The following is a 22,235-nucleotide window of genomic DNA, read 5'->3' as shown; positions in this document are numbered from 1 at the left end:
GTTTGTGGTGGCCTATTTTGTTTTCAACCAAATGTTGATGACATAAATGTTTATGCTCATGAAAGTATCACGACAAAGATTGTCAATCACAAATGTAATTTAGATTAAGAAAATACCTCGCAAAAAGTCCATCTGTCATCACCTTTCAAAAGTAATTGCGGACAATAGATGTCTGCAATGTGGTCTCTTGTCTTCCTTGTATTATTTTTCATGTCCACTAGATGGCGATCGGTTGGATTAAAGCACTGATATTCAGGATCAAGTCATCTTGGAAATTCGTAATCTGGATCAGGGTGATCCTATCCTGAATTGCTTTGAACTCCAGGGACAAAATTTGGCCGACTTGTCTGATCCTGGATCACAAAAAATGGGATTTCAAAATCTGATCGGATCTGATTGAGATTAAAAGTTTTGAACTCCTGGGCCCTGATGATTACTCCTAATCACTTGGAATATCCCTTGACTTTTCATCTAGTGCCACCATTAGGCCAACATGTTTATGTGCCCATTAGGTTCATGAAGAAATATTGGCAAAACTGCAACTGACGCATGTGTGTGGTGTAATAAACAGAGGGGGCATGCAAAGAGATGTATTAAAATTGCCTTCACGAATAAAGCTTATTTTATTGTTCCTTTTTTAAATGTCTGCTGGTTTTCAAGGACCACTGGTTTGTGCCTACGGATCTATTTAATATGAGGGAAGAGTGTAAAGTTGTCTTTGTGAGGTGAGTATCCCAGTGATGTCTTTTGATTTCACTCAGTGGCTCAACCCACATGAGGTAACCTTCTTTTCCATGTAAGATCATCTTTAGCAGCAAGGATAGTTCCTGTTTATCTATCGTTACGCTTGGCAGCGGGTGACTTTGTGGTGTGAGCATTCTTTCCTTTATCCATAAAACAATTAGCTCTCTTCTTGCAGAATTGAACCGCTCTGCATGTGCAAGAACAATAAGAGCTGGAACAAAATGAACTCTCAGAACCAAAAGCGTCAGTCGGCATTCATTATTCATATTAATTGATTCTGGCAGTTTGGAGACAATACCTTGTAATGCAACACGCCATCCAAGACAGGGAGATGATAAACACACACTGATCTCCTCCTGGGTGCTGGAAAGGCTGCTTCCTGCTCATGTTGTTTCTTCTCACATCGACCTGTAAAGAGAGGTGTGACTCAGGATTTATTCTTCATGCTGGAGTGTGATTTGGTTTGCCGGAATCATGGTGCTTATTGTGCTTGTACATTTATCTTTAATTGGAATATTGTTCATGTTGAAATACCTATCAGGAACCAAACCCTTTTATGAGGAGTTTGGGTGTTGTGTATCACTTGTTAACCGAGCTACGGAGATATTTTGTTTCACATCTGAAGCCAACTCAACACTTTGTTTTGTAATTTACTGCAATGCTATAAACATTCATTCTAATGCATCAACACATGAGAACAGTTTCCACAAATCCCACAAACACAAATTATTCTTGTGGGATTCTGAATAGCTTTTAAAAATCTTAATGGTGAAAATGAACCTGTGAAGTCTGTGTTTTCTCCATAACCCTTTCATTTAATCACATGGCTGTTAATCTGACAAGGGTAGAGGCGATATAATACAAACTTACATTTGGTAAAAGAAAAAGGGGAAAGAAAGATGTAGATGGCAATGCACTCAGCATCAAGCTCCAATTAAAATTTAATGAGGCCTCTCCATTCTGCTCAACTAGAGCAGTCAGATGTTACTGTGCAGACTCTCTGCTCTCCAGCCTCTCCCTTCCTGTCACCTGCTCCTTTTTTTTACCACAAGCCTGCAATTTCACAACAAACCAAATGAAAAATAATATTCCAGTATCTTTAAAAAGCTCCGATTGATCTTGATCTTTGGAGACGGTGCTTGTGTTTCATCTGCTACAGGCAGATATTTCTTTATATTATCTCTGCAATATCTAGTTCACACAACACAGGAAGATTTAGACCTACCCTCCTTGGATTACTGTGGCTAATCAGGGAAAGAACACCCTTTCTGGTATTGATAGCATCGGAAGTTGTTCTTTAACCCTGAATACACAACCTGTTCTGCTTCATCCTTTTCAAACACCCTCCCACCTCTTATCTTTACTGTTTGCCTTTGTTCACCGTTCTGAGATTCTTTCAGTCACCAGTGTTATTGTGCATATAGATACTAACTGAACACACTTACAATTGGTCACATCCATCTCTATGTCTATATAACCCTCACACACACACTAACACACACACACACACACACACACACACACACACACACACACACACACACACACACACACACACACGCACACACGCACGCACGCACGCACGCACACACACACATTCATAAAAAAACCTCCCAGCCTCTGCCTAATTATATTTCAACACGGTGGATGATGCATAATTACATATTTGCCGAGGACTAATCTGCTGCAGTGTCCTCGTGTTTATAATGAGGTGGAGGAGCATTTGACACAGATCTGATAATCTGGAATTAGCCAATCGGGAATTAGGCAAAGAGGCTTAATTACTAGTGACGAGGCATAATTTCATAAAGCAAGTGGTTTCTGCAGACTGTATTTACATTAATATTTTAGTCAAGCTAATGGCAAGGCGGCTCTATAAATAACGATTTCAGTTGAACAGTTTGTCCAGACTAAAATGTATAAAAAATTATTTGAGAGATTTCCATGTCATTTTGTATACATCTGTCACATGGCCTCGCATAATCCTGGACCCATCAGCCTAATATGTAATGGTAATTCACAATTTAACACAGTTTTTGACTGATGATTCCTCACTTCTATTAATCGGCCAGGAGGGCTACAAGTGATCAATATCTGTTTCAGTTGAAAATGCATTTATAGCATTCAGCCACTCTAATAATCCTCCCTATCTGGTCTGTTCCAGGCCCCTGTTTGGCCTTTGTCATTGCACAATAACCGACACCGATTTAGACCATAGCATCAGCAAATTAATTCAATACCAAAATGTTATAATCCACTAAAGGTGGGATTCTTTATTTATCTTATCTTCGCTGCCATCGTGTCTGTAAAAGATCCAGAAGGGACATTAAACTGAGATTTAACTATTCTTTGTTTGGGAGGTAATGCACTCCTGGCACTTTTCTGAGGGATATTTTGTGGTGAAATGTCTCAACAAGTATTGGATGGCTAGGAAATGTTGGTACATGTCTCCATGGAGCTGAGAGGATAAATCCTAATGACTGTGATCCTCATGTAGCTTCACCAGTAGGTCACTTAATCAGTCAAATCTACTAAATGGATTGGTAAATCGTTTTGTAAAGACATTCATGGGTCACAGATGATGCAACTGATGCTCTGACTTTTTCTTCTATCATCGCCAGTCTCAACAACGATTGGACAGATTGTCATGATATTTTGCGCATAAACTAATGTATTACTTTTATAATGTCAAACCCCTTGGTATTGACCAAACACCTAAAAGGTAAAATGACAAAATCTCATCTTTCAGTAGCATAGCTGTTTTTTTTATTTGCTACTGTAAAGACCTTTTCGAAACAGCAGCAGACACATGATTGACATTCGTGAAGGCAACCACTTGTTCCTCCCAGGAAGAAGCACAATGTCCTCAGTCTCCAGAGAGAAAAAAAGTTTCAGTTGAGTTACTCTTAAAAAAAACACTGCAGTAAAATAGCGACGCTGTGGGGATACATCAGACTATAATTTTTTCTGGTATAAAGAACTTTTGCAATTTTCACAACTCGTCCCTTTGTTAATGTTTTTTAAAGTCTGGGCCTAATTTGCATAATTCCCACTATCCCATAAAAGCTTCATAAAGCTTCTTTCCTTTCTTCCTGTCCTCATCAGTTTTTACTCCCCTCTCTGAGGAAAATGGTTTGCAAACTTTGTTTTGTATAGATTATGAAGAAAAGTGAATATTGGTCAGAACAGCCCATGTTTAGAACAGAGTTGTTGATTGTCCCATAAAGTCAACCCTCCCAAAATCTTGCATCATATACCAAAGTAAATGTGGTGTGTTCTCCTGCTTTGTCATCATCATCATCAAGCTGTTTACTGATTTTCCAAAGTCATTCTTTGTGGAAATGTTAATTTTGCATTTCATTTAGGAGATATCTACAATATATAAATTATGAAAACAGCATAAGAACAGCAGATTTTATTGCTAATGGTCTGAAATCTTATTCTGTTATGAAGCCATTTCTCCTTTAGTTTTTAATACATTTTTCTTGATATCTGCACACGATAGTTTCAACAATGGCAGCTCTGTGAGTATTGGACACACTTCCTGTGTGAGGTAAAGACACAAGCAGCCCTTGATAGAGAACATTTGATAGCACTGACATTCCTATTGAGGAAAATGGATAAACCTGCCAGAAAAAAAATCATGATAAATGAATTCTGCCTTTTTGTTGAACAAACAAATGTAAACATTTAGCATACATTACCTCAATGTCAGTTTGTTAAGAGAATCCATACAAATGTAGCTTTGTCCATTGAATATTTTAATCTTTATGCTAATCCAGGTTTACAAACTGTAGCCTGGGGCAAAGAGCTTGTCATCAAACCATTTGTAAAAAACGAATCAGTGTAATTCCCAAAATATAAAAATAGTCCTACCAATAAGTACCTGTACCATTGTCACACTCACAATGGACAATACAAAAGGTCATAGGTGGTATCCAAGACATTGACCATATATATATATATTGACTATATAACCAAAAAAGCAACCCGACCCATAGTAGTGTTGTCTGACATTTGGGTGTCTTGTGCTAATATCCTGTAGCCTAAGTGATAGATGAGGAGCGGGCTACAGAGAAAAAAAAAGTGCATCCACGAACATCTTCCATTCCCCTTCTCTTGCAAACAAAAATCACTAGAATAAAAAGTGATATCAATATACATGAATGATTCAAGCAGCTGTGTGTGTTTTAGGCTCTGCATACAATTAAAAGGTAGTTAGTAGTCCCGGTCATCTGTGTGTATTGACTGGTCTGTGAGGGGGGTGGGGCCTGCTGACAATGAAGCATGGTTGAAGTGATCCTCCTACCAACCAACTGCAACCCCTTCCCCAGCTACCAAACTATCCCCTTGAGATTATCAGCAAAACTGTAACTGTTTTACTGCACACAACCCCCACTCTCTATTTCTGAGATTATAGATATTTGTATTTAGTGCTGAGGTAAGGTGAGGCAAGTTGACTTCACTGACTCCAGATTGGCTCTTAAAACAAAATCATGACAGGTTCCTTTTCGGTGAAACTGATTGATACAACTCATGCATCCAATGAAAAGTGCACAGACTCAGATTTGTCAAAGTTCGCTTGAGCTCAGTGATGCATTGCAACTAAAAAAGCTGAGCTTTCATTTGGCAGTCAGGAGGAGCTGCCTGCTTCAGCAGATTGAACCTCTTTAAAATGAGCTGCTTTATGGTGATTGCCACAGAAATATTAAAGGTACAATGTGCAATAATTTTTTTTTCAAATAGAAAAAGCATGCTACCCAGCTAGCCCCAGCCCGTCAGTTTTGTAATTCCAACTTTTCCTCGAGAGACAATAGTGAGTATAGCACCAGTCTGACCCATAGTCTGACCTCGGCCAAATATTATATTATGGTTATTGTTATAAACAATACACAATAAATAAATCAGAATCAGAATCATACCTTTATTCATCCCACAGAGGGGGAATTTACATTTCAATTAAATAAATATACAAAAAGAACATAATAATAAATGACAAATTACGCATAAAACACAAAAAAGATCGATGACATTTTAAAGAGATCCAAAATGGATAATTAGACAGCTGTGTTACTTTGACCATCGTTTCAGCAGTTTGCATAAATGGGATATATTGTTGCCATGCTATAAGAAGCAGGATTTAGTTTTAAACAACCTTGGACGGTCCATTATGGTATGGCACCTGTAGTAGAGGGGAAATGCTGCCCCTAATTATTTGGAGCAGGTGGCCAGGCAGTGCACATTGCACCTTTTAAAATATTCAATAACAAAATGGGTTTTTGATGGATATTTTACATGTTTAACAAAAGCAATACATATTTTTCATGTTAGTTGGGTCAACAGCTTTGTCACACAAGTGTTGAATTTAACCTTGGTATAAAGGACTTTCAAATGACCCGCGATTTTGATAGCATTTAGGAACATTATTCTTACAATAGCATCTTTTGTACGCAATTTTATATGGACAGTTTCACTCCTATACCAGCTAACAAATGTTTATGGTGTCATACCATTTAAGTATTATAATAACAATAGGTGTCTGATCTCTGATTTTGTTTTGTCAGCCGCCCTGGAGATGCTTTTGAATACGCTCCTTCACGACTAGTACGTTTGTTCTTATACAGCAGAAGGCGTGGGAGTAGATTTGCATTTAAACATGTATTTCTTCTCAAGTACTTGGGTGTAAAGAGTTTTTTTTCCTCATTCATGAGCCAGCTTTCTATCCCTTGGTTTCTTCGGGTGCTTGAAAAATATCTATAAAATCAACACAAAAACCTGTCCCTCTCTTGGTGTATTTCTGCAATGCTCTACTTAAAGTAAATTTAAAAAACACTGGAAGCCACAGCACATGAATCTTTTATGACCTTGAAAGAGCCGCTAAAGTGGAACACAAGAGAAGCTCAGGCTCATGGCGCACTCTGCACGGTCAGATCAATCAAACATCGGGCAGACAGACTCATCTCTGTGAGGAATCTTAATCTGAGCATCCGTGACTCAGTCAGGCCTTTCAGGAGAGACAGAGTGCTAACGTGCTGTTGTTACAAACTCATTTTATAAGTTGCTTTTGCTTAACTGCAGAAATGTAAGGATGATATTTAACTGAAGCTTTGTTAAAGAAAGTGTTTTCCACAAATCCTTTAAGATGTTTTTTGCCAACACAATTATGAGTTACATATTTAGACATAAATGTGGAATAATTTCACTTTGGAAAAGACTTGTTGGTGTGTCTGAAAAGAGACTGATCTTCAATTGGGACATTTTGTATCTTGATAAGTGATTCAAAATCATTGTTTTGTATAATTCATTTATTGTTGTGCCTATCAATAACAGATGTACAATTTGTATGATGCTCAGTACAAAATGTTCCTAATGTACAAGGAACGATGGTCTGTCAAACCAAAATGATCGATATTTTGTCTGATAAAAACTAATTGAGCCTCATGTGAAGCAGATTAAGACAGAAAGTCAAACATTTTTGTGTGCACAGTAATGTTAGTATATAGCTGAGACAATTTTGTTTAATGAAAGACGTCATCTTGTTGTCTGGCAAATCTTCAATTACTGTAACATTTGTGTAAAGGCTTACAGGTCTGAGAGAACTTGTATGTGCATGCCACAATAAAAACATGAACTTCGATTAGCCAAACAGATCCCATCCTGCTCAGTCTCTGTCTAACTTGACCTCTGCACCCTGTTAAACACTTTCCTACACTTATTCCCTTTTTTCTCATTTGCTGTTGATACATTTGTTTCAATGACATCTTGCAGGGAATTCATTTCTAAAGCAAATTGCATCCAGGCCTGTGTCAGTTATGACCCTTGGTGCTTTGTGTGAAAATTAGCATTCAATTATTTCCCTTTGCTCTCCCTTTTGTCCATTAGCAACACAACATTGCTGTTCTCAAGAACTGAGAATGTAAATTAAGTTACAAACTGTTACTAATCTGAATGGTTTCTGAGGGTGTTTGTGAATTTTAAGGAGCTGTTAGAACACTCTCCATTAGTGCAAATTATATCACACTCTGAAAAGCTTAGTTTTGTGCAAAATATTATTTTGTTTGCTTGTTTTGGTTAACTGGAATCCCAATTAGGTACTGCCTTAGTAGAGTAACAGCTTCTCTTCATAGGGTCTGTTATTTGAAGAGAACATCGTCAAAATAAAGAACACAAATCACTGTGTGTGACATTCCAAGCTTTGGAAAAGAAATGGTTAGATGTTGTCACATTGATAAAGCTGTATAAGAGAGAAGTTTATTTCGAATATCTCCATCCAAAGTGACACCCCCCCAAACTCTATCTCTGTCCACATAGGGCTGTCACTCAGTTAATTTCTCTTTCATATGCCTGGGGTTGATGTCAGATACGTAGAGCACCACATTTAAGTGGCGCAGCTATCTCCTTTTCCAAAAGCTGAAATGAGAAACAGACTTAGAATACCAATAGCCATAGATCAAATAATGGCAGGGATTTAAAGCGCCTTATCTCTCCCAGTCAGTCAGTTTTAGTTGGCGGCAGATCCAAAGACCCAGAGAGAGGACAGTGACCTAAGAGATCCTCCCAGCTACCCCTCTGGCTGCAGGGGACACAGGTTCACCTGCACACACACATTGCATTCAATTTCGCCTTTTCCTTATATTTATTAACTTTTTAGAAGATGTTTTCTATTTTCTACTTATGCTGTATTTTGCCAATCCTCTACTGACAGTAATTTCCAAGAAATGTTCATCCGACTCATTCAGTTTGTGCAGCACTTTTAAGGAGGGAATTAGATTTTTGAGACAGAGCATTAAGATTACTAATCCCTAAAAGTAGGACTGGTGTTTAAAGCTCTTTTTAAATATCTTTACGTAGTCCACATTTTGAATGTGTAGGTAAGCATAGACTTTGATAAATCTCTTCAGCTGTGTGTGGTTGCATTTTTATTATTTATATATATATTTTTAAAGAGGCCATTAATATCACCAAATTCCTGAGTTAGTCATGAGTGAGTATAGGGTTTGATTGAGGACTTTGCTTGTCAACTAGAAATGTGAAATAAATTCTCTGCTGACTGAAGACGTCTTTATCAAAAGCAACTCACTGATTCTCTTTCTTGTTATGTTACACTTGAAGGAATGGAATGGGAAATAGTCTGCTTTGAATTTCCTTTATATAATCCCAAATTATTTTCGATGAGTCTGTACTTTAGCTACAGTAGCACGACATGCTCCTTTCACAGTGCAGTAAATTGCTTTGCAAAAGAGGACAGGATTTGCATGCTGTATGCATGTTGAGTGGAGAAATGAGCTGTGACATTTCCTTTTCATTTCAATCTCACATCAGTTCCCATTATCCTCACAGCTGTTATCACTTGAAGTGATATTACAGTGTTTCAATAAATGCTGTTATGTTTCTCTTTATGATAAGCTTCTGGTTTTGAATTAACATAAGAACACACTGTAGCCTACAGCTAAATCACAGTATCATTTCACAAAATTACAGTACACAACACATGCAGCTCATCTTGTCTGTTCAATCAATAATTCTGTTCAGAGATTTCTACATTGATTTGGAAACCTTATGTCTCAAAATAACTTTCCAGTGGCTTTGGTTCCTTGTAAACATTACAGACAAGAAAAAAAGCTCTCATTAAAAATACACAGTCCCTATGTAAGTTGTTCATTATAAGTACACAATCCTTGACATTGAAAATAAAGCTCTATACATAACATTTAATTACACAGTTATTTTCTCACAATGCTTGAGGAAAATATATCACCAGGGGTTTACTTTATTTGTAACAGAGGAATATTAGAAGAAGACATATTAAAAATAGTCCTTAAAGACAATTTCCGCACAAACAACCCAGTCAACATAATATAAACTTTAATGATATCGGAGTTCATACATGTACCTGACTTTAAAGAACAAAACAACCTTTCTGCGCTCTAAGGCTTTACATGTCATATCTACAGTAAATGCTAACGGACATCAATAGAACCATACTACAATATGGTTAATCTTCTAGACAATATCTTAGATATGACTTACACCTTAATGAAACACAAGTTCTCCTATAGCTTTGAAGAAGTTTATTAAGTTTTAACCCTTAGATGCACGAGTGACTGGACCCTACACTCTTCCATAAGTGGGTCAAAAAGGACCCGTATTAGAATAATATGTGTTTTTATGCCATTTTTGTCATTTTGGTTAGGAAAAATCACTTGTATAATATTTAGTATTATATTTTGGTTCACACAAGAAATATTTTACATTACATTTTTCACTATTTATAATTTTAGAAAAAAAAATTACATTTTGGAAAAAAAACGAAATTCCATAGAAAATGCATGCGGCTTATTTAGGACCTACTTATGGAATACCACCTCGCCGGGATAAAAAAGACCCACTTATGGAAGCTTGGGGTAGTGATACAAAAACTACAATTTCTAAAAATGTATCAAATTTAAATAAAAAATTTGAATGGCATGATATCCAAAACATGTTTTTTGAGGAATAGCTGGAATATAAAATGATACAAAAATGTTATTACAAAGATACTCTAAGAAAACCACCTCACCGGGTCAAAAAAGACCCACTTATACATCTAAGGGTTAAGAAAGTTTATTGTGAATAAAGGAATGTCAGACATTTCTTTTGCAGCACATATTTAACAGGAAAAAACTTTTTAAATGAGAATCCTCGACAATATCTACAGCTTCCACGACAACCAGTCCTCTATGGGCCTACATGACAGTCAAAGTGCACCACTTTTCAAAGAGAGATGTTGCTGTCTTGCATCAGGCGAATGCTCCACCCTAAGTTCAGTTTGCCTGTGATAATATCCTCTACTCTTATTCTTTTTCATGGTTTTTTTCATAACATTTCACATCAGCATTAGGAGGTCAATATCTTTAAAATCTACTCATGGAAAAAACATTACAGCTCAAAGAAAGCTTGAAATTGCACTTTATGTAACACATTTCAGCAGTGTTTCCTCATTCCACTCAAAAAACACTGCAGCACACTCTACCTGAATCTTTAACAATAGTATCAGACAAGAGCTTTTCTTTTTTGCATTTATTTGCCAGGGTTACACAGAGGAATCGGTTAGATAAAAAAAGCAAAGGAGAATATGGGTCGGTTACCAGCTGGTTCAAATCATATGGGTTAATTATTATATATCCATGCATCTCTTTGTAATCACAATAAGAAGAAAAATCCGCCCTATTGGCCAAGGATTTTTATCATTGGCCCTCAGTGTTGTTACAAAAACAGAACCAACAACACAATGACACTCAAATCAAGAGCAGCAAAGCCAAGCAAACAAAAACATATCATTTCTCCGTAATCTGTAATTAAACATTTGAATTTTTTGTATTTACTTGAATTGTATATTCAGCCTTTTCCACAGAGCAACAACCATGGCACAAACAAAACAAATACTTGGCTCCATTCGACACATTTGATTGGTTCGTACATATCTCCAAGGTCTCGTCCTATCTCGCGATACTGCATATGCTTCCACTGAGAAGCAGACCCTGAGCTGTATTCAGTCGCTGTTGTGGCTGGGAGGCAGCACACTCAGTCAGTCTCTTTAGTTGATTCAGCCTGAGGTAACACAGGACTCTTTTAAACTCACCGACCAACCGAAAACAACTACTTCTGGTCTCCCCTGAACAAACTCCCGCTCTGTAAGACAGCTTTTATTCTGCAGGTAAGGTTGCTAATGTTAAGTCTTGTTGGCTCCCTCTGTCCAGACACTCGTATGCAGTGCTGCTAGCTGATATGTTCACAGTTTAACATCAGCGAACATTTAAACCGCACCAGTCGTGTGTTTCCAATTCTGTCACATGTTATTTTTGTGAAGCACTTAACCGATAAACGTCTAATACAACCTCAAGCTTGTCGGCTTCAGAACGGAACCGGAGAGGGAATGCAGGAACTTCAAAGCTCTGTGCTCACTTGTCTCTGGAATGCAATACCTCTGTTAGCTTGTATGCTAACGATACATCTGCTTAGTATAAAGTATGCTGTTGGCTGGCTCACTAGCTAGCTGGCTAGGTTTTCCTGCCAGCTCATCACCAAAAGTATCACCTTTTACTGCATTACTGTCATGCTGGACAGGTTGTGAGGATGTGGCTACGCGAAGAAGTCATGACAAGCCTTTTTTTTAATGAATGGACCAGATCAGAAACTGAAAAACTTAACTTCTGCCACCGGTTAGCTAGCGTCCAGACATCTTTGGGTTTTAAATGCTGTTGATTTTCAGTAAAGATTTATTTTCAACTCTCATGACGTGAGCCGTTTCAACAGAATAGCTACTTTCCATTGCTGGTTTACTCAGATAGTCATCGGTGAAAAAAAGAAAGATGTATCTCTTTCTAATGTGCAGTAACTTCTCCACCATTGTAAGATCTTTGTGCCACGCACTACTGTAGCTGTCCTGTTATTAGGTTGAAGACCACTTTTGTGCAATTGTGTTTTTGGAATTACAGCAATGACCCTCCATTTACTTTTTAAGAACAACGACTGCATACACTTTGAATTGTCTATCCACACTAGACCTTTGTAGACTAATCCCTTTATGTTTAGGTATTAACGACACAGCTGTTAACAAAGTGCATTGTTTAGGTTCCGATTTAGTTGACATTAGGCTATTTAAAACATATTGACATTGAGTTTCGTTACCATTTTGCAATGCATATCAAAGAACATAAAATGAGAGCTATATTCCTATTGGTAGTGTTGTTTGTGTGCTTGATATACGTGGTTTAATAACAATACTGTTTGCTTAAATGTACTATATTTATGTAGATCATTCAAATACAGGTGTAATGTCTTAATGACTGCGGATTAGGATTACAATGTTCCGAATAACAAGCAATGAATTACCCTAATGGAAGATTTAATGGTATATAGTATTTATTTGAAATTAAAGGAAAACACAGCTGCTTTTTTTTTTTTTTTTTTAAATAGCTTTAATAGGAATATAAAGATTGCACTGAGTTTGAGGTATATGGTAATAATCCCTTGTCAGTGTGAGCGGCGAGAAAAGCATTGAACACTAAAAGCCAGTGGGAGGAAGGAGCTCTTCTGGCACTAATGGTGCACCTTCGTTGTGTCAGTCTAATGCTGGGGTAGGAAAAGTGGAAAAAGCTATAGCCGCAAAAAGGTTGCCTTCAACTTGTGACAGCAGTGAGATCATTATAAACTTAAACAGACTCTATTATATTATACATCAAATATCGGCTGATTGGAGTTTTTCAAACATTAGCACATTAAACACGAACAGTTTTGATAATGATCCCTTTTGATGGTTTGTGAGGGGGACAGTTTACAATAGAACAAATATTGGTCATTGCAAATAAGCTCGACTGTGTATTGAAGAGATCTGATAAAACATTTCCCATATGTTTATTATATATTCTAAAATAATGTGATTGCAATAATCATGGTATACTAGAGGAGAGTTTTTTCATTTCTTTTAGTTGCAGTGCTTTTTACGTCTGCTGCACTTGCTCAGTGTGATCTCTGAATCTGTGAACTTCTCCATATTGTATTGTCCCGTATATCTCTTCTATCAAAAAGCTAAATTTCTAAAGGGGTACCTTTATGGCTGATTTAGGCTGAGGTGCCATTTCAAATTGTAATGATATATGTTGCACATTAGGTCTTTCTGCAAACTGCTATGATTTAGATTGTATATGTCAAACTGCACCACAGGCTATACCAAGTCGTTTTGCATTACTGTGGCTGACTGTCAAATACCTTAAATAGTTCATATTTCGCTCAAGAGCCAGCTGAAACTTGTTTGACGGTTACACTAATTGAAATGCCTACGTCTTTTCTCCTACATGCATTAGTATGTGTAGCCCATATGCACAATATTTACATGATATACATCAGTTCACTTTTTACTCTGACTTTTGAAATTGTAATATGCCATAGTCTGATTACATATCTGAACTGTGCTAGACTTCTAATCAGTTTTTGCTAAACCCCATTACCCACCTGTATGTTTGCTTAGTCGCTGAGTTTGTTTAGCATGTAAGTGTCTGGCAGGGGTCAAGACTAACTTTGGAGAACATCAAGCATTACGTATATTCTGGTTTATGCACCTTCTGTTGGTTAAAAAAAAAAAAAACCTTTAAAAATAGTATGTTTGGTGTCAGCAGTAATCATAGTATCAGCGCAGAGGCTGCTCCACCCAAATGAACCTAAAGCTTGAAAAGTAACAACGCTTAAATAAATCAGAAGGTGAGAGGACAGTTGTCAACACACTTAACAACATTACAATTAGAATGCTGAAAATTAGGCTTTTGCTAATTCAGAAACAATATATTTAGTTAAAGTTTCGCTTTGCGTACCACATCAAGCCGTGCAGTAGGAAATTATTCCTCATACTGAAATGCACCATTTAACTCTAGGGTTAATAACTACAGTACAAAAGTTCCTTCATGTAAATATTGAGCAATACCGTCGGATGATTTTTGTATTTCTTCTTAGTTTTAAGTGCTTCAGTTAACTGGTTATATGTGGTGTGATTATCCAGACCTATTTTTTCTATAATCAATGACTTTATGGCAGCCATTCTGTCAACTGAACTTTGGCAACCAACAGCGATCGGTGGCAGCCGGCCTGGTTACCAATTCTAAAAGACGCTGCTGGGCGCCGTCTGATTTCATTTGATGCTCTGAACATGATCTGCATGAACCAGAAAAGCGATGGAGTGAAGCGGATGCAACGTTTTTTCCCCTGGTGGAAAATGAAGTGAAGACATATTTTAGAGACGGAAGCGAAGAGCGGTTGTTTTAATTGTATGAATAAGAAATGCATTTTCATATATTTAGGTTGAACTCTTCAAATTCCTTGGGGAAATTAATATGTTTTCCATCGAGACATTTAGCACTATGATCAAATTCATGTCATTGATGAATTGTGTCAGTGACTGGGAAGGGTACAATCATCTTAATGAGGAGCTTCTGTCTGGATTTAGTTTTCATATTTACATGCTAGTTACACTGTGTTTATGATGAGTGTTTTTTTTTGTATCCCGGCGGGTAATTACATGATAAAGCTACAATTAATGTAACATTTTACTTTAACCATGGCGTGTGTTCGTGGTACCGTCAAACTGTTTTACATCACCAAAGATAATGAGTTTCTTTTAGTTTAGTTATGTCATTTGTTTAATACAGTAAATCATTCGACATTCATTTTCTGAGGTTCATTTAATAGGAGTATGGTGCTATAGCAGTTTCAAAATACATGTTTTAACTAATTTAACCCTTTGCTTTTTCCCAGTTTTTTTTTTTGGAGGTCGGTTTTGCCAAATTACTGCTTTAAAATACTTACTGACTAAAGCTGCTTAAAATGAACGGATGCACTAGATTGTACAAGGGGAAATATCTGTAGACCAGGTTTATATAATACTGAATTCAAAATAAATCTCAATTAACAGAAAGAAGAATAAGAACTTTGAGGATGGTTTCATTGCTCGGCCTCCCGAGCTATCAGGCTCCCAACAAATTAGCTATAAAATAAAACCCTGTTCCATAGAGTGTGTATTTGTACTCTTTCTAAGTGGTGGCAGATTGCAATAACACTGGCAGAAGTTGGCAGCTTGCTAATTAGGCTGTCAGCTAATCTGAGCACAGAGTTGATAGGAACACAGAGAAAAGCAGAATACAGCATAAGCACTATTGCATAGTTAGTACAATACTCTATTAGAAGAAGATTCTGAATTAAACTTGGAATACCAGCAACCCATTTATTTTGGACCCAAACAAAGAGCTTTGAATCCATAAATCTTAGCACCTGCAAAGTGATCCTTTAGTCACTGGTATTGATCAACAGCTCTGCTCGCCCCTTTAAGATCTATTAAGGCCATTTCCTACTGTGGTGCAAAATGTATCTTTTCAAAACTCCGGCAGAAAGCAGCGTGTCTCAACTCAACTCAACTTTATTTATAAAGCCCTTTTCAAAACAGCCGGAGCTGAAACAAAGTGCTGTACACGCCATAAAAAACAAAAACAAAACAACAATAAATAACAATATAAAAACAACAAAACCAATGAAGCATATAAAAACAAACAGAAACAGAATCTCATGCTGGGTTAAAAGCCAAGGAATAAAAATGGGTTTTTAGGCGAGTTTTAAAAATGGACAGTGAAGGGGCTTGTCTAATGGTCAATGGGAGGCCATTCCACAGTTTGGGACCGGCAGCGGAAAAGGCTCTATCCCCTCTGAGCTTCCGTTTAGACCTCGGTACCTCCAGGAGGTTGTTTTTATCTAGTTTCACTTTAAAGTTCTGCTCTGGAATACTTTATTATATTAGAATGTCACTGCCTATTGTGATGAGCTGTGTGTTGGTGTTTGAAGACACTTGTACTTCAGTTTTGTCACACCTAGTCCCCCATATAACAGCTGAAGATGGCTCCTCTGACAATGGCTTCATCACACCATCACACCTTTTATGTGCATGCTTTCACATATAATCATGTTTGTGGTCATATAGAAACACAGCCCTGTGTGCAGCTCTGATTCCTGAGCATGCTGTTTGTTGGGTGTCTTTTAATGGCAAATTCTACTTACAACATGTAAACCGAATCCTCATGATTCTGTGGTATTACACGTCACAGTTCTCGTCTTGAACCTGTGATTCCCCATTCAGTTTATCACCTCCAGAAAAGAATAAACATAGGGCCCTATGTAGTGTTATCTGCTGGACTTGCCAGAGTGCTGCTTTATGTCTCTGTGCTTTGATTTGTCGTTGATATATGTCCTTCCAAAGCCATTTCCGTCTGTTCTCTGATGAGTGCCCTTAATCAGCACATTTCACCACACTGCATGAAACGGTCAAGTGGCCTTGTGGCTGAAGTTCTCTCCTTGTTTCAAATGTGTGGTCCATTAAAAAAAAAAAAAAAGTTGAGGAGTACAGGACAGAAAGCAGTGAAATGGTAGCAGGGTTTTATATTGAACTTATTTTGTATCCCCTTTCTGTGGTACTTGTATTGCAAAATAGAAACCAGACATGCAACTTGTAGCATGCCCAATCCTTTGCTTTGTGCACTGTTACAAGTTTAAACACTTGAGACAGACCATTGCTCCTTCATGTGCTCTCTGAATGTCTACAAATACAGCAGTCCCTATTGTTATTATTATTATTATTATTATTATTATTATTATTATTATTATACTGTAATGCCAAAGCATTTTACCAAGTCTAAACATGTCATATGCAACAAGAACCAAACGCATAAAGATCTAAGTACAGGCTTGAATACATGTTTGAATATGAGCATGACGTCTTCTACCTACCAGCTTGAATTCCCAAAGCATTGGTCACTTTGTGGTACTTTTCCCTGCATGGTCTTCTGAGCAGCATCTGATGAGAGGGGGTCAACACAGCTTCAGTATGAATCCATCCCTGCTTAAGCCAACAGATAATGTGGTCGTCATTGGTAATCAGGTAGCTATTACTTCCCGTACTTATTTATTTAGTAAGACTCAGAATATTTTAAATTGTGCCTTAAACTCTCTATTGGTGAATATTATACATTTTGGATGATGCAACAATTATGTTCCTCATGTATTTATGTAAGCAAATGTAACATTTATTTTAATCCATGTTTACAAGACCTATTTTTGGAGTGTGTTTATCATTATAATTTAGCTCTAAAGGTCTGCGTAAAGCTCAGTCTTTTCTCACACTCTTGAGGCTTTCCCATCTGTTTCCTACCAGCAGCAGAAAAAAGGTTAAAGATGCCAAATTGTTATCATTGTAGGTTTACTGAAATGTTTGGAAGGCAAGCAGGTAGGATTTGGCAAAAATACAATACCATGAGACGATTGGGATTTTTAAGCCGGTACAGATTTTATTTTTCTTACTAATCTAGCTATATATGTATTTAGTGTTAGACCATTGTTGGCAATCTTGCAAATTACTGATCAGGACTGCTTCATTGCCATATGGCTTCAGGTTATTGTTGCATCAGTGTGATGAAGTAGCTTGATTTGTCAAGTACTTCTTTTACATGACTAGCCAAAAAAAGACTGCCTATTTTATTGTTTCTCAATCAAGTTTCCTGAAAATGCCATTATATTACTATTATGTTATATATATATATATATATATACTATCCATATTGCCTATACTTGGTAGCCGAAGAGAGATTATCCGATGTGAGTTGTTGTGACTGATCCTGCAGATGGCAGCTCTGCTGTTGCTCTGTTACTTGCTGAAGTTGACCAGAAAATCCCCTTTTTAAATGAGCCATTTTCTTCTTTTTGTCTATCAAATCCCACAATCTAGCATTTTAGAGGTAAAAGCTGCCATCTTGTGTATGTTGGTCTTTTATTGCTGTGATTTACTTGAATCACTTGCTGAGTTGCTGTTGGATATTGATAAAACAGGCTACTTTTATATCCACTTTACACTGAGATCCTTTATTTAGATAGGATGTTATTCCCAGCTGTGGATTAACCCATCTGGGCCTCTTCATTCCCCCTGAGATCTGATAACCTGTGCAGGGAGTTTCCAATTTTTATAAAGAGCCAGTCAGATAGGAAAAGTGTCAACTATAGGATGTCTTCAGCAGCAAGAAACACATTTCTACCACGTGTTTTTCAAAAATATGACAACTGTAAAATGTAACAGTCTTATAGATTGAAGTTAAATAGTTAAAACATTTACTTTCTATAGAGTAGCTCTACTGCTAAAAAAGTGGACACCAAACCACTCCTAGCTTGGACCTGCTCGGTGTCAACTTTCCTTTAATGAACAAAGGAAACGAATAGAAGAGTGCTCCTTAAGCTTGCCTAAATGTCATTGATGTCTCTCCTACAGAAAGCAGTCGTTTTCTGTGTGCACCGCTGCTGTAGCTGCTTGAAGCTGCTCAGGCTGAGCTTTGTGTTTAAGGCAGTGAAGCCAGGTATTCCCTATGCTTGATAATACACTGAAGGACACATCATTGATGTTACTGAGCAGGTGAGGATCATCTCACAAAAACTTAACATTCAACTAGGATGTTTCACATTCATATTTTTATTGTTTTATGCCAGGACAAGATTTAATAATTTTTTTTCCTTCCGAGATAATTGCGAGCAACTCAAAAAGTGGCCTTTTCCTTGCTCGTATTAACACTTCCTGATCTGTTGAGTCAGGTGATTCTCCGGCTGATATCTCATAGTCTGGTCTTGACATTGGATTGCAGCTGTCCGTGTTAAAGTGTCTACCCCTATGTTGGTATGTCACAGGGTTTGCAGTTTTTCACCTGCCATCGCCTAGCCCCCCCGACAGCCCCCCCTACTTTAATATGCACTCGTTTTATTTCAGCTCAGTGTGTTTATTTCTTTGCTGTCATTTAATGTCTCTCTAGTTTCTCTCCTCTCCTTTTTTCTCCCTTCTGCCATTCGCAGAGTGTTTGCAGCCTCTTGCAGTATCTACAATGTCGACAGCCTCTTGCAGTATCTGCAATGTACACTCCCAGATTCTCCCTATTTTTAGAGCACTGTGTCTTTACGATTGCAAACACTGCATCCGTCACAATGAATTTACCTTCTTCTATTGTCGACAGGTATTGTTATGCTTTATAAACTACTTGGCTTCAGTCAATAGACCTTCATTGTTTTGAAGTTATTTCTTTCTGAGGACTTAAAAGTTCACAGCCCAACAAGCACTTCATAATGGCTGCTTTGTTAGTTTCTCCAGCTTTCATTCTGTGTTATAGTTTGGCAGTGCGTTGAGGGGTTGGATGAGTCCAGGCTCTCTGTGGGACACTGCTGTTGTAAACCCTTGCACTGTGACCCACAAAGTACAGCCAACCATGGCCTGCTTCAAAGGCAACACGCAGACAGCTTATGTCTGCATACTTTGGAGCAATAACCCTCCCCCAGGCACGTTCCTCTATACCCCTCCTCTGTACTAAATACCAACCAGCCCCCTACAACAAAAGAATGGCCTTTGTTGCCCCTTAGGCACTCAGACAACAGCCATGGACATATGCTGCCGTCTCATTGTTCTCCATACTTTTTGGCTTTCAGTGATCAAGTCTTACAGAAAAATTGTGTCTAACACTGATTTTATATCGTGGATGTACAGTAGCCAGGATTAAGAGCTGATAGGTCCAAACAGGCTTCCCAAGGAGTTGTAACACTCTACGGGGAACACGACTCTGGTTGGCTGGCTCATGATCATGTGTGGAGGGCTTGTTCCTTTGCCTCCTGTCCTTTCTGTCACAGTGTCACTACCAGAACCAATAATAATACAATTTAAACTCATTTGAATCATATGACCTTTCAAAACCCAGTTCAAATGTGCTTTACAATAAAGACACAAAGAGAAAAAAAGGCAGAAAACTAAACACATGATACCCAGAGAGAAGAACAAAGTAAAATGTCCTAAACAACATACATTTAATTTTTTTTGAATAATGTGGTAACAGTTATTTAAAAGATGAGATAACGTTTCACCCAAAGTGTCATGCCCCATTTGTACACATCACACCTTTAAGCTAATAATGTAGTGCTGTTCTTCTCAGCAACAACCATATATAGCGGCAGTCTGACTTGCAAGAGTCTATTCAATGGCAGGGAATATAGATGCCTCTGTGTTGAATCTTAGCTTATGTTCTTTGCTACCAAAGTTCACAAGACTTATTTGTTATACTGACAAGCCTCTCACTCACTTCCTGTGTTTTTGCTTGTTTGTCAATTCCCATCCATAATGGAATTGAGTGTTAAAAACACTTAACTTTGCCATCTACTCTGCAGCAGCGGCGAGCCTCGCAACGAGCCTCGCAACGTCCCGACCAATCAGAGCACATTGGGCTCACAGGGAGGGGGGGCAGGAGCTCCAACAAGCCGTTTAGGACAGAGAGTGAATACCTGGTGAATACACTCACATACTATACAGAGATGCTGTATGAGAAACCAATGTGATTTTGGAAAATGTAAATCTATTCTAGTCAACAATGGAAATATGATCAGTAGAAATGGCCATGACATGGGACCTTTAACTTTGCCGTCTTCTCTGCCCTTGGTTGTTGGCGTTTCTGACAATAGATCTTTTGTTGAGTTTTTTTTTTCTGGTTTTCTTTATGCATTTAAAAAAACATGTCTGTATTTTAATTCATGGCCATTGGGACTATGAGTCATACTGACAGTGGACTCACCACCTCTGTTGTAGAGATGTGCGAAACATGGACTCCGGCAAAAACAGCATCTCTAGAAAGGTTGCTTCAGTTTTACAGAACGCTGAAACTCATCTTTTGGTCAGACCAAAAGTAAACACACAAAAAGAACACCCCGGTTTAGTTAACTATATAGAGATTCACTTCAAGGACGAGCCAAACCAAAAATGCAGTCAGTTCTAAAGATAAAATTGTACTGGCACTACAATATGTTTCTTTAAGAATCTTCCGGTAGCTCGTTTAGAAAGTTCACCACTTCAAAATAGACCCACATCCATGTTTGGCTCTGAATAAATACATTATAGTTTTATTAAGTCTACTTTCCTTAACCTTCGTTCAGTATGAATGTATTGCATGCCATTTCGAAGCCATATTAAAATTGGTACAACAATATATATATATATATATATATATATATATATATATATAACCAGAAACAAAAACTAGAAAAAAAATGGGATAAGCACAAAGACGTAAAGCAAGAAGACAATACATACAAATATTTCATTAATATTGAGACAATTCATCATAGAGCTGGAACGAGTGAGATAATCGATCGGCAGGAGATTAAACTGCAGCAGTTGTGATACTCAGTCAATAATTTGACGCATTTCTCAAGAACAAGTGCCAAACCGGCTTCTCCTATCTGAAGATTTGCAGCTGTGCTTTGTCTTGTATGATAGTTAACAGAATATATTAACACTTTTGACTGTTTCTCAAAAAAGCAAGTATTAGGATGCTTTCTTTCACATCTCTTTGTCATTTGATAAACACAATGATTGATCGAGAAAATAATTGTTAGTTCCAACCATACTTCATCACGGCTCAATAATCTGTCACACGAACATTAAAGATGGAAACAGAAGAGTAAAAGCTCCAAACGACACTGACTTCTGCATAATGTAGGAGCTACAACATTTTTGAACACACGCACATCTGAGCAGTTGACCGGGATGTTGTCGCAGCTTCGTTGAGGACAGTCACAGTGATGCTCCCATGCTAAAAAAAAAGTGTGTGCTGCACTATACTGTGATTTGTTTTATTTATATCTTTTGTTTTTTCGTAAAAGCAGAAAGGTAGTTGGCAAGAAAAATAATTGAAGCCTACAAATGATGTTATATTTATGAAGGAGTTCTTTTCCATCCAGTTTGACGATTGAAGCGATCAGTGCATGAAACCTGTGTAGTGAAATGTCCCTGGGCTGCCATTTTCACTTCACTCTCATAAGAGCCATCCGCTCTTACCACCCAATATAGAAATATGTCTTAGTTAATTGTTTTAATAGCCATCTCTACAACTCAACATACTCAAATACTG

General features: G+C 37.6%; 1 protein-coding gene across 2 annotated transcripts in view; it reads left to right on the top strand.

Moving 5' to 3' along the window:
• Positions 1 to 11,271: 11,271 nt before the first annotated feature.
• Positions 11,272 to 22,235, top strand: part of LOC104944436 (D-glucuronyl C5-epimerase) — a 49,525-nt gene continuing 38,561 nt past the window's right edge. Inside the window, exon 1 of one of the 2 annotated variants that reach the window (XM_010769969.1) lies at positions 11,272 to 11,417. The gene's annotated coding sequence lies outside the window, so the exon portion shown is untranslated. Of the gene's footprint in view, positions 11,441 to 22,235 lie in introns of both variants that reach the window. The other variant, XM_010769968.1, reaches the window with a different exon arrangement.

The sequence above is a fragment of the Notothenia coriiceps genome, unplaced genomic scaffold (assembly GCF_000735185.1).
Source record: "Notothenia coriiceps isolate Sejong01 unplaced genomic scaffold, NC01 NC01_scaffold00008051, whole genome shotgun sequence".
Lineage (NCBI taxonomy): Eukaryota > Metazoa > Chordata > Actinopteri > Perciformes > Nototheniidae > Notothenia > Notothenia coriiceps.
The sequence above is the reverse complement of the archived record's forward strand: the minus strand, read 5'-3'. Positions and strand labels throughout refer to the sequence as shown.